We start from the raw sequence: 12,211 nt of genomic DNA, 5'->3' as shown, positions 1-12,211 counted from the left end.
GCCACTGGCTTTTGCTTCAAGGAACTGCACATTCAATAATGTCCACATGTCCTGGGAACTTGTGGTTTTCTGGAAAGCTTATTTTCTGAATGATTTCAATTTAAATTCTCACATAACCATCTTACTACCTGGCTGACATATTTTTCAAATGCTACTTTGCGGTTTCTGCCAAACAGTACACGAATGGGCTTCATTTCTAAGCACTGTGGTTTCTTCTAGTATGATAATTATTATCAGTGTTGTCTGTTTGGCAAGCTGTCCTGCTTCGTCAGGGAGAGAAACACTACAATAATGTGCAGTATCTCAAATAAACGGAAGAATCAGTCTGACAATGCCAGCAGTGCTCTCCCTGCCAAGGCCAACCCTGTCTCTGCCACAGGAGTCCAGTTGTACTCATGCACAGGGAGTCACTTGTTTTATTACAGTGCCTAGTTCTACATGGCATTAACAAAGCACTGTTTTAGCCCTCTGTGGATCTATGCTCCCTTCTGTCTGTGCCAATTTGGCACAATTGGGAATGTCAATCCCAACACCTAGGCCTGCATGCATTACTAATGACTGCACCTACAACTTGTGTCTCTCCAGAGGTCAAAGCCTCCTCCAGGGTATGTGACCAGCAGGGGGTGGGGATTATCAATAGGAATTTAAAAAATTCTCTTTTAGCATTTAACAAGTAAGTCAAAGTCTCTTGGTCATGACCCAATCAATTGTCTAGTCAGATGTTACCCAGACTGGTATACCAAATTAACTTTCCAGTTGCTCTCTAGGTGAAGTTTGTTAAAGAAACTAACAAGGACACACAGGTGCATCTTGGCCATGGTGATGCTGTAACACTGGCCTGGGCTCTCTAAATTCCAAAGCAAATTGCAGAGGCAGGGCTTAGTGACGTGTTCTATCCTCACCTCTAATGCTTACTGGTAGTTTTTAAAACCTTTATGTGTGTGTGGTGTACATACATGTGTGTATGCATGCCCACCTGTTGGGGGTGAATGTGTATGTGTATGCTGATAAATGTGGAGGCCAGATGTTGGCACTGGGTGTCTTTCTCAATGGCACTCCTCATTCATTAAAGCAGTGTCTCTCAGTGGAACCCAGAGCTCTAAAATATAGGCTAGCCAGTTTGCTCTGAGGATGCCATTTCGTCCTTCTGAGAGCTAAAATCAGAGGTGGGCATAAAATTGTATGCCCTCCCAGTATTTATAACTATTATGGTTATGTGGATTCAACTACTAGTCCTCACATTTGTACAAGTGCTTCATCCACTGAGCCATGTTCCCAATCTTTGTTTTGTTTGGGGGCAGGTGTTCATGTAGCTTATGCTGTCTCATAACTTGCCATGTGGCCAAGGATGACCTCCTGAGTCTACCTCCCAAGTGATGAGAATACATGTTAAGGATTCTAAGTATGCATCACCACACCTAGTGTGAGACTGAGGACTGAACTCGGGGTTTTGTGAATGCTAAGCAAGCATTCTACCAACTAAACCCCAGCATGCATTCTCATTCATTCTCATTCTTCTCTCCTCCTCCTCTCCTCTCCTCTCTCTCTCTCTCTCTCTCTCTCTCTCTCTCTCTCCTCTCTCCCTCTCTCAACAGGCAATTAATTATACAGCATCAAATCTGTAGTTTGCACTTACCATAAATCAGAACAGCAAAGGAACCATAGCCTAGGAAGCCACAAGGCCGTCAGATGCCTAGCTTCCCGTCTGAGTCCTAACATTACCAGTCTACTGTGCATGCTGCTAGAGTTATGACCTCTTTCAGAGTCCCTGACTCCTCACTTATAATAAAACAGGAGTTGGCTGCTTATCCATATCTTATTGTAGAGATCCTGCCCAGCCTGAAGCAGTTTCTCCAAGTAGAAATGTAAAATGGTATATCCCCACCTTCCATGTGCACTGCATGCCAACAGCATTGGGAATATCCTCCAATGTCCATGTGTTAATAAAGTCTTGCTCCCTAGGGTGGCACTACCAGGAGGTAGTGGAACCTTTAAACCACAGACCTGTACAGGAGGAACTGAGGTCACTGAGGGGTGTGCCCTTGAAAGAGATAAAGAGACCCTGGACCCCTCCTCTTCCATTGTGCTTCCTAGCCATCATGGCCATCATGAGTTATCTTTGCTACTCAAGCCTGATGAGCCAAGTTTGATCACTAGAGCCCACAGTGGAGGGAGAAAACCAACTCCAAAGGTTGTCCTCCAAAGGTTTCTACATGGAGGTCATAGAATATATGCACCAATAATCACATACTTATACAATAATAAATATTTAATTTTTCAAAAATGTTATGGACTAATTTTCTACAAACTGACCACTCAGTATTGGGCAAGCTTATGATTTTAAGAAGTAGTTTTAAAAACAAGCAGGAAGTCAAAAGAGAATGCATTTGCCACTCTAACTTTACATAATTTATATGTGATTAATTAAAAGTATGGTCCTGGTAAATACTGGGCTGGGTCTGAAATGATGGCTTTAGGGGAAAGGAAGAGGGCTGGAGCCTCCACTCCTTCAGGCATACTGTCTGGGCCTGCAGCAATGAATCCCTTCATCTCATCATGCAACTTGTTCTTCTCTAACGGATGCCATCCCAGTTTGCTCTCCTGGGGTGCCTAGCACTTAAAAAAGCCCTGAGCCAAAACACCAGGCACACAGACAGACAGAGATTTTTATCACTGACACAGGCCATACTCTTGTACAGTTAACTGTCACCCAGGCCATCTTATGATCTTTTACTTGGTAAGCACCTTCTAACACCTTCTAAACCCAAGCCGCTACCTTCCAGAGATGAAAACAGTTCCCATATGCTACTCTTCAGGAAGAAAAGATGCAGGGGGGAGCAAGACCTGCAATAGGTTTAACGCTGTAATTATCTCAAAAATCTTTGCATACTTCATCTATAATGTTCTGCTTTGGGGAGGAAAAAAAAAACAAACAAACAAAAACAAAACTCTATCACTGTCTTGTCTTTTGACAGGGTATCTCACTAAACCTGGAGCTCACCAATTTAGCAGACTAGCTAGTTAGTAGAGGAGGATGGTGTTCAGTTGTTTGTCCAGGATCCATTATGCAACAGGTGGAAGATAGAACCTTTCCAAGGCTGATTCTACATGCTCTGTCCAGAAGAGTCCCTTCTTCCTGTTTGTTCCTGGGGGTCACAAAAATGCCACACACAGTATTCTTTACCTTTCCGATATCAAACCTTTCCAAGCCAAGTTCTTCTGTCCATGAATCAATTACTTACATGAAACCTTCCTAACTGAACTCACCCTCCTAAATGCATGAACTAGGCTGTCACAATGGAAATAACTCCATAGTGCAGTGCACCCCACTCCCTGTTGCCTGCAATACTGTGCTTTCCAGGAAGTTATAAGGCCTATACAGAATGATATAGACTTCATTTAATAAAATGCACCAGAGGGGAACACAATCTCTTTCCTCTCCTGGGCCTCCTTGACATTCATCTGGAAGCTACAGGAGAGGGGATTGGAAAGAGGCTTCCTTCAACATCCAGAGAGTAAACACAATTGAAAAATTGCTTTTGGTAATGAGGATTCCACAGTCATCTTTAGGATACAGAATACTTGGGACTGCTCACAGACAGATTTCTGATTCTTACACAAAATGAAGGCATCTCACCATTCATTCCTTCTTTACTAAAAAAAGAAACCAACTCAACTCCATAGTACCAAAAGGAGAAGACATATCAGACAAGGAATACACTGCATGTGGTGATGCAGTCAGTCTCTGGCCAATTAGGTGAATCCAGGGCTCACCAGAGACAGCTATGAGAGTTATATATGGGGAAGGAAAGGTATGTTCCAAAGGATAAGCTCAGGTGTCATTCCTAAGGATGGCTATCCACCTTGTTTATTAAGAGAGGAGAGATCACCCAAGTAGGTCAGGCTGGCTGCCCAGCAAGACACAGGTCCATCAGTTTCTACCTCTCTACTGCTAGGACCAGCTCACACTACAATGCCTGAGGGTTTGGGGGGATTTATTTTTCCTTTTTAATGTGGGTACTGTAGCTGGAACTCAGGTCCACATGCCCATACACCAAGCACCTTACTGACTGAGCCATATGCCCAGCCCTCCCAGAATTTCTTTATTTATAATTCACCAACTAGCCTCAACTGCAAAGCCATAAATCCATCTGTTCTCTGCTTATCTGAATGTCACACAAGATTAATACACTCCCCCCACTCACTGACAAAGACAAATATCCACAGAGTACAAAGTAACAAATATCCATGTAAATAAACCTGCAGAAAGACCCAGTCGAAAAGTGACACGTGCAGCTAAAAACCTGCATTTTGGACACATATATACTGTAAAATAAGCACTGTTTGTATGGAGAAGAAAATGTCTTTAAAGTTGATGTAAAGAAGCTGAAACATCAGTAAACAGCAGCCCTCCACTTCTGTCAAATATGTTGCCTTTAATTCAGAGGCTCTTAAACAAAACCATGAAAGCAGCCCATGATGTTTTAAAAATATATAAATTAAAATTTTTAGCCATATTTAAAGTTAATTAGTAATATAAAATAAAATAAAAATCTATGTATCCCACTAGATAACCCAGAAAACCTGGCTGTGAGGGTATATGCCTTACAAATAAAGGCTTCTCTTTAGTTTTTCAAAGGAGGAAAAGGACAGTAGAGCTGTATTTTAGTTAGTTCACAATAACTAACTATAATCAATAACAATAACAGAAGGAGTGTGCTTTAAAATGCCAGCACAGCACTTGGAGATAACAAAGTGCATTATCTCCACAATTTATTACAGATCATCTCACTTTTTTAAAGTGTATATGTGGTGTGCATGCACACTTCCATGTGTGTGCCAATGTGTGTGTTTGTGTATGTGAGTGTCTCTGTGTGTATGTGCAATGGATGGGTGTCAGGTGTCTTCCTGGATCACTCCCTGATTTTTTTACTTAGACAATGTCTCTCAATGAAACCGCAGCTTGCCAATTTGGCTATTCTAGAGAGCTACCTTGTCCTGGGAATCCCATCTCTGTCTCCCAAAGCCCAGGGTTACAGGTGGGCTGTCACACACCAGCTATTTTATGTGAGGGTGATGAATATCCAAACTCTAGACCTCATGTTTGCACAACAAGTGCTTTATCCTCTGAGCCATCTCCCCAACCCCTGCAGAGCTACACACTTGCTTCCTATGTATTCTCCATCCTCAACCAAGAATAGGATGAAACCTGATTACCACAAACTAATAAGCTAAGATCCCTGTCTGTGTCTACAAGGCAGGTATTTTGTGTATGTACTCCTGTGTGTGTGTGTGTGTGTGTGTGTGTGTGTGTGTGTGTGTACGTACACGTGAACATGCCTATGGTAGACAGATGTTGGATATCTTCTTCAACCACACTCCACTTTTTTCAACACAGGATCTCTCATTGAACCTGGAACTCACCACTGGCTAGAGAGGCTGGCCCATGAGCCCTAGGCATCCTGATTCCCCCTCCCCAGCATTGGTATTACAGGCTCCACTCTGCATCATACACTTTCCAAATACAGGTGCTAGGTGCTATGGAATGGTCTGTATGTCATATTACTCTGATTGGTCAATAATTAAAACACTGATTGGCCAGTGGCTAGGCAGAAAGTATAGGCGGGACTAACAGAGAGGAGAAAAGAAAGAACAGAAGGCAGGAGTCACTGCCAGCCACCGCCATGACCAGCAGCATGTGAAGATGCCGGTAAGCCACGAGCCACGTGGCAAGGTATAGATTTGTAGAAATGGATTAATTTAAGCTATAAGAATGGTTAGCAAGCAGCCTGCCATGGCCATACAGTTTGTAAGCAATATAAGTCTCTGTGTTTACTTGGTTGGGTCTGAGCGGCTGTGGGACTGGCAGGTGACAAAGATTTGTCCTGACTGTGGGCAAGGCAGGAAACTCTAGTTACAGCTAGGGATCAATCTTGCATAGCAAGCACTTTCCTGGCTGCACCATCTCCCTGGCCCAGAAGAGGAGGCATCCTGTGCTAGGCAAAGGAACAGTGAATGAAGATCAGGATAAGCCTTACAGCTCCATACCAAAATAGCAAAGAAGTCTGTCTCACATATTCCATGAACATAAAGTGACACCCTTGGCCAATAAACATATTCCTTCTGGGATTACAGATACTGATAACAGGCTGAAATTCAGTCAAATGAAAACATAGAGCTGGGGTTCCAGTCAGATGCAACCTACTAAGAAGTAGATACCACATTTGCAACTAATCAAGAACCCTTTCACATCAAGGTGAAACCTCATCACCCTGATTGCAGGATTCATGCAACTTATCCACACAGAGCCAAAGTTTACAGCTCTGCATGGAAGTAGCCTTACATGGGGTTGAAAGAGGAAAGTCTGCTTAGGGTCAGAGTGAAGGAAGACAGGCAGGGGACTGCTACTCAGTCTGGAACAGAGGGTCCTGGCAAACATCTTGTGATGGGAGGCAGCAGATGAGATCATGCTTGCAGTATAATAACAAAAGAAACATTAGAGATGCTTCTGCTGCTTTCGTTCATCTGTTGTTCTTTCCTTTGGAAGCTAGAGAGCACTTGTCCCATAACAGTAGCAGAGAATTTTGAAAAGTGAATAATGAAAGAAGCCTTTGAGAAAAGCAGCCTAGAATTTTCCACGAAAGTACATGTACCACACCTCAAATTCCTGTCACCATGTGCAGTCATAACAGCCATAACCTTTGAAGTAAGTCTTTACACAAATAACCTGATTTAAAATGGGCAACAGATTTTAGTAGACATTCTCAAAAGAAGATAGAAAAATGGGCACACACAGGGAAATACTTTCAGACAGAATACTGTTAGCACAGGCACCAAAATTAACATTTAATAAATGGGACCTCATGAAACTGAGAAGCTTCTACACAACAAAGGACACCAACATTTAGACAAAATGGCAGCCAACAGAATGGGAAAAGATTTTTACCAACTACACATCCAATAGAGGATTAATAAACAAAATATACAAAGAACTTAAAAAAAACTGTGTATCAAGAAAACAACCCAATTAAAAAATGGGGAACATGGATAAACACAGAATTCTCAATAGAGGAAACTCAAATGGCTGTGAAACACTTAAAAAATGTTCAACATCCTTAGTCATCAGGGAAATGCAAATCAAAAGAATTTTGAAATTCCATTTTACACCTGTCAAAATGGCTAAGATCAATAAAAGTAGGAGCTCATGCTAATGAGGATGTGGGGTAAGAGAAACACTCCTCCATTGCTGGTGGGAGTGTAAACTCAGCCACTATGGAAATCAATGTGGTGGTTACCAAGGAAGATGGAAATCCATCCACCTCAAGATCCAGCTATACATTCTTAGGCATATACCTAAAGAATCCTTCACCATACCACAGAGTCACATGCTCAACTATGCTTGTTGCTGCTTCATTCATAATATTCAGAAATTAGAAACAACCTACATGTCCCTCAACAGAAGAATGGATAAAGAAAATGTGGTATATTTACATGGTGTAGTATTACTCAGCAGTTGTAGAATATTATTTTAACATGTGGTACATTTGTTTAATGATGCAAAGATATGTTGCATTCTTTTAAGTTGCATTTGTTTAACTCCATGAAGCTGTGTCTGTCTAAAAAAAAAGCTAAATGGCCAATAGCAAGGCAGGAGAAAGGATAGGCAGGGCTGGCAGGCAAAGAGAATAAATAGAAGGAGAAATCTGGGCGAAGAAGAGAAAGCAAGAGAACAAGGAGAGAAGAATGTTAGGGGCCAGCCACCTAGTTACTCAGCTACCCAGCCAGCCAAGGAGTAAGAGTGAAAGTAAGAAAAGGAAAAAGCCCAGAGGCAAAAGGTAGATGGGATAAGATGGGATAATTTAAAATTAAGAAAAGCTGGTAAGAAACAAGCCAAGCTAAGGCCGGGCATTTATAATTAAGAATAAGCCTCCATGTTGATTCACTTGGGAGTTGGGTGGCAGGCCCCTCAAAGAATAAAATCAGGAGAGAGAGAGAGAGAGAGAGAGAGAGAGAGAGAGAGAGAGAGAAAGAGAGAGAGAGAGCGAGCGCTAAAAGCCATTAAAAATGAAATCATAAAATTCACACATAAATGGATGAAACTAGGAAAAAAATGTCAACCTAAGTGAGCTAACACAGACTCCAAAAGGAAAAAATGCTCTGCATTGCTTATATGTGGATGCTAGCCCTTAAGTCTTCAATAAGCAGGCTATAATCCATAGACCCACAGAGGTCAGGTCTAAGGGACTAGAGTTCCCTAGGAAAGGGAAATAGAATAGACAGTTATGAATGGATGAGGGCAGGGTATAGAAGGGGAGTGGCAAATGGGGAGGGAAGGAAAGAGAGGGCAAGGGAGGGAATATGAGGAGAGATAGCTAAAACTAATGACCATTTGAGGAGTTATATGGAAACCAAAAACAGTAGAAGCTTCTTAAAATATATATGTACATGAAAGCAATCTAAATAGAATCACCAAATAGGAGAGACAAAGTCCCAACTAGACATTTCTAGACATCAAATGAAACCTCCAGTGCCAGGAACAGGTAACATCTAGTAGAGTTGTTGGCCAATGGTGCTCCATGGACATCCCACACTATGCAGGCAATTCCCAAGGCTACTGGTTGCTCTCTACAGACTGATGCAAAAGCCCTACTGATGAAGACAACACCTATATAACTCACTGAACATGGAAAAGTCAAGCTGGTGCCTACCTAGAGCCTTCACCTCTACTGACTAGTGTCCATGGTACTGGAAGGTACTCTGCATACTACCAGAGGAGAAAGGTAAACACTATCCCAGCTACAAATCCTTTGATCTACAGTAGTGACCTGCTTGCAAGATATTCTGGTGTATTAGTAATGCAAAGCTTGTGGGAGTAACAACCAATAACTGATTGGATTTAAGGCCCACATCATGAGATGGAACCCACATCCAACACTACTTGAGTAAACAAGAACCTAAGACTAGGGACCTAGGGGAAAACCAAATGTTACTGTTCTGCTAAAGAAACATAACAATAAAATGACTCCTAATGGCATTCTGCTATAAACACAGATCAATGTCTTGCTCAGTCATTATTGGAGAGGCTTCCTCCTGCAGCAGATGGGAACAAATAGAGACCACAGCCAGACATAACACAAAAAAATGAGAGACCATGGAATACTCAGCCCTAAATAAGATGTCTCCATCAAATCTCTCCCCTCAGAGGTCAGGGAATAGTGTGGAAGAGGAGGCAAAAAGACTGTAAGAACCAGTGGGGATAAAGACACCAAACAAACAAAAACCAAAAAGCAACAACAACAAAAACCAGTGTCTTCCAAACACTCAACAGGACAGACAGACATACAAACTCACAGAGATTGAGCATGCACTGGGCATACAGGGGTCTGCACCAGATAGGGTTCTTAGAGCTGAGAGAAGTGGACACAAATCCTCAATCCCTAACATAGAAGCTACCTCCAATTGATAACTACTTGCAAAGGAAACTTAGTTTTGTCCAACTGCATCTCACTGAGTATGTAAACCACACTGAAAGGCAAGTCCCATGCCCAGCAGTAGTCAGCCAATACAAAACAAACTCAATGGTATTTTTGGAGATTCCTTGCTTATATCATAATGCTTTGACTGGGCATTATCTTTTTTTTTCTTCCTTACAAGTCTTTTGAGTATATATTATGGTTTCCTGTGTTGTATTTTTATGGGATTTCAAGCCTGTGTGTGTGTGTGTGTGTGTGTGTGTGTGTGTGTGTGTGTGTGTGTGTGTGCTGCGCGCGTGTCTAGGTGTTTCTTGTACTTTTGCTTTGGCTCTTTTTCTTCTTCTAGTCTGTTTCGTACCACTCCAGATTATTATTAGCTTATTTTATTATTATTTTGAGATGCCCATATGTAATCTAATGAGAAGAAAAAGGGTATGGATTTGGGGGGAGGGTTTTAGTTAAACCTGAGTGAACTAACCTAGCATGGTGATTATTTTCCCAGTGTACAGTTACACTGAAAGCATGCACATAAGGAGAGCTAGGGGCATGTCATTCCTTCCTGAAGTACTGTATATCCAATACAGCAGCCATTCAAGTCTTAGTCTGCACATGCAATCTTTCGCCAGACTTCTAAGAAGCTGGCCTCTACATACGTGTGTGTGTGTGTGTGTGTGTGTGTGTGTGTGTGTGTGTGTACATTTGTCTGTCTGTCTCTGTCTCTCTCTCATACATGCACACTCAAAGGCACATATACTGACAGACTGTCCTACTGTCCTATACGACAATAGGACAATGTGATCACTAGAAAAGGTTAAGGATAGGAAATCACAGTAATAAGTTTGTAATTCCCTGTGAGTCTACTATGGTTTCAAAGTCTACTATGGTTTGAGCAGGTCTGGTGGTACATACCTGCACTCCAGAGGGTAAAGGAGGAATGTGAGCTGGAGGTCAGGATGAGCAACACAGCCTTGTGTCTTATTTAGAAGAAAAATAAAGAGGCTTGGAGAACACAGTTCACTGGTAGATTGCTGGACAAGCATGTTCAGTGCCCTGAGTATGGTATCTATCACCACAGGAAGAGAAGGGAAGGTTTCAAAAATGACTGTGTGGTGCATGAATGAGCAGATGACAGACTAGTACTTGTGTCTACTAAGAAATGAAGCATCAATACTAAACCACACTGCAGTCCTAGAAAACAGTCTTTAGAGTGGAAACCACTACACACAAAAGGCCACAGCTAGGCAAATGCACGAATAGAAAGTAGGTCTATGGTACCCATGAGCTGGGGAAGGTGGGAATGGAGAGTGACTAACAGAGTTTCTTTAGGGAATGATAAAATATTATAAACTTGATGGTGTGGATATGATGCTATGAATATAGTAAAAATCACTAAACTGTGTGCATTAAATGGGTGAACTGTCTATCTCAGGAAAGCTGCTAACAAGAACCAACAAATGTAGGGTGGAAAGTGATTAGCAAAGGGCACACACCCAGCCATACCACAGCCTGCACTACACCCTGTACTTACCTCTGTGATTCCTACTACAAATGAACTCAACTATACCTCACATATCTATTTTTTACAACAGGACAGAAGTAACAGGTCACAAGGACAGCCAGCAATGAGACTGTTCCTAAAAAGTGCCTATAATGGATGCTTTCAATCAAAACTGAGTGACAAAGGTCAACTAGCATATCAGGCTCCAAAGGTCCCATTCTATCAGAGGCTGCCTCCTTCTATTCTGATAAACCACCCGTATCAGCACTGATAAAAAATACTTCCCCAGCGGCCATTCACCAGTCATGATACCTCAGAATGGGGCCAAAAAAAAAGATGTTTATGGAAAAATGTGGCTGACATACACAGACTTTCAAGGCTTAGTTTACTTTTACACTAATTTCAGGAGGGGCAGATAAGACAGAGGAAGCCCGGGATATAGAAAAAAGCCAAATGCTTTCAATTTGTTTTCAGAAGGCAGGGTTGGCTGGTAAAATAAGAACTTCCTAAGTACGTGGCAGAAGAGATCAGCAGCTATGCTCCACTAAAAAGCACACACATTGTGGTCACACTCCATGTTTGTTTTCTAAAACTGATACAGGACTGAGGGTGTAGCTTGGGGACAAAGCATCTGCAGCATGCGCAAGACCATTAATCCCCAGTATTGCAAAATCTTTAAAAAAAGGTATAAATCTTCAACTTCCTAAAGATAAAGTAAAGAAGGTTTTATGGGTTTAGGAGTGCAGTTTGGTACCTTGCTAGCATGCACAAGGTCCAGGGTTCCAGGTCCAGCACATCTAAGGAAAAAAAAAATGTAAAAAGGAGTTTGTCATGAACTACTACTGCTATTTCTCATCCTTCTTTCCTTCTCTTTCTCAGCCTTTTGCTAGTAAAATCAGCCAATTGTAAATGTTGGTAAATCACCATTTCCAGTGCAGAAAGCCAACAATGTCACATTTTTTTAAGCTCAGGAAACACTGGGAGGCTGACGTGTTAATTCACTACATAGTGAGAAATCCGTTTTACCATTTTACTTACTCAGAAGCAAATACAGGCAAATCCTTTTTTTCCAGACCTCTCTTCTATCTTCAATTACCTGTTAACGAATAATACCCAAAATAAGGTTAAAATGTCAACCAATACACGAAGCACATACTGTCAACATCTTATTACTGGGCAGAGGGTGATTTATAAGTCTAGTCAGTCAGTCCTGCATGTAGATGCTTTAGCCAACAACAGA

At 41.8% G+C, this 12,211-nt stretch overlaps 1 protein-coding gene across 13 annotated transcripts in view; it reads right to left on the bottom strand.

Moving 5' to 3' along the window:
* The window catches only part of LOC114681372 (F-box-like/WD repeat-containing protein TBL1X), a 164,490-nt gene that overhangs the window by 75,420 nt on the left and 76,859 nt on the right, over nucleotides 1-12,211 (bottom strand). For 8 of the 13 annotated variants that reach the window (XM_028854855.2, XM_037198825.1, XM_028854851.2 and 5 more), the window contains exons 2-3: nucleotides 12,010-12,067; nucleotides 11,726-11,768 (exon numbers count right to left, since the gene is read on the bottom strand). The gene's annotated coding sequence lies outside the window, so the exon portion shown is untranslated. The remainder of the gene's footprint in view (nucleotides 1-11,725; nucleotides 11,769-12,009; nucleotides 12,068-12,211) is intronic. The other 5 variants (XM_028854858.2, XM_037198826.1, XM_028854850.2 and 2 more) reach the window with 1 other exon arrangement.

The sequence above is a fragment of the Peromyscus leucopus genome, chromosome X (genome assembly GCF_004664715.2).
Source record: "Peromyscus leucopus breed LL Stock chromosome X, UCI_PerLeu_2.1, whole genome shotgun sequence".
Lineage (NCBI taxonomy): Eukaryota > Metazoa > Chordata > Mammalia > Rodentia > Cricetidae > Peromyscus > Peromyscus leucopus.
Note: the sequence above shows the minus strand (reverse complement) of the source record. Positions and strands in the feature narration are given on the sequence as shown.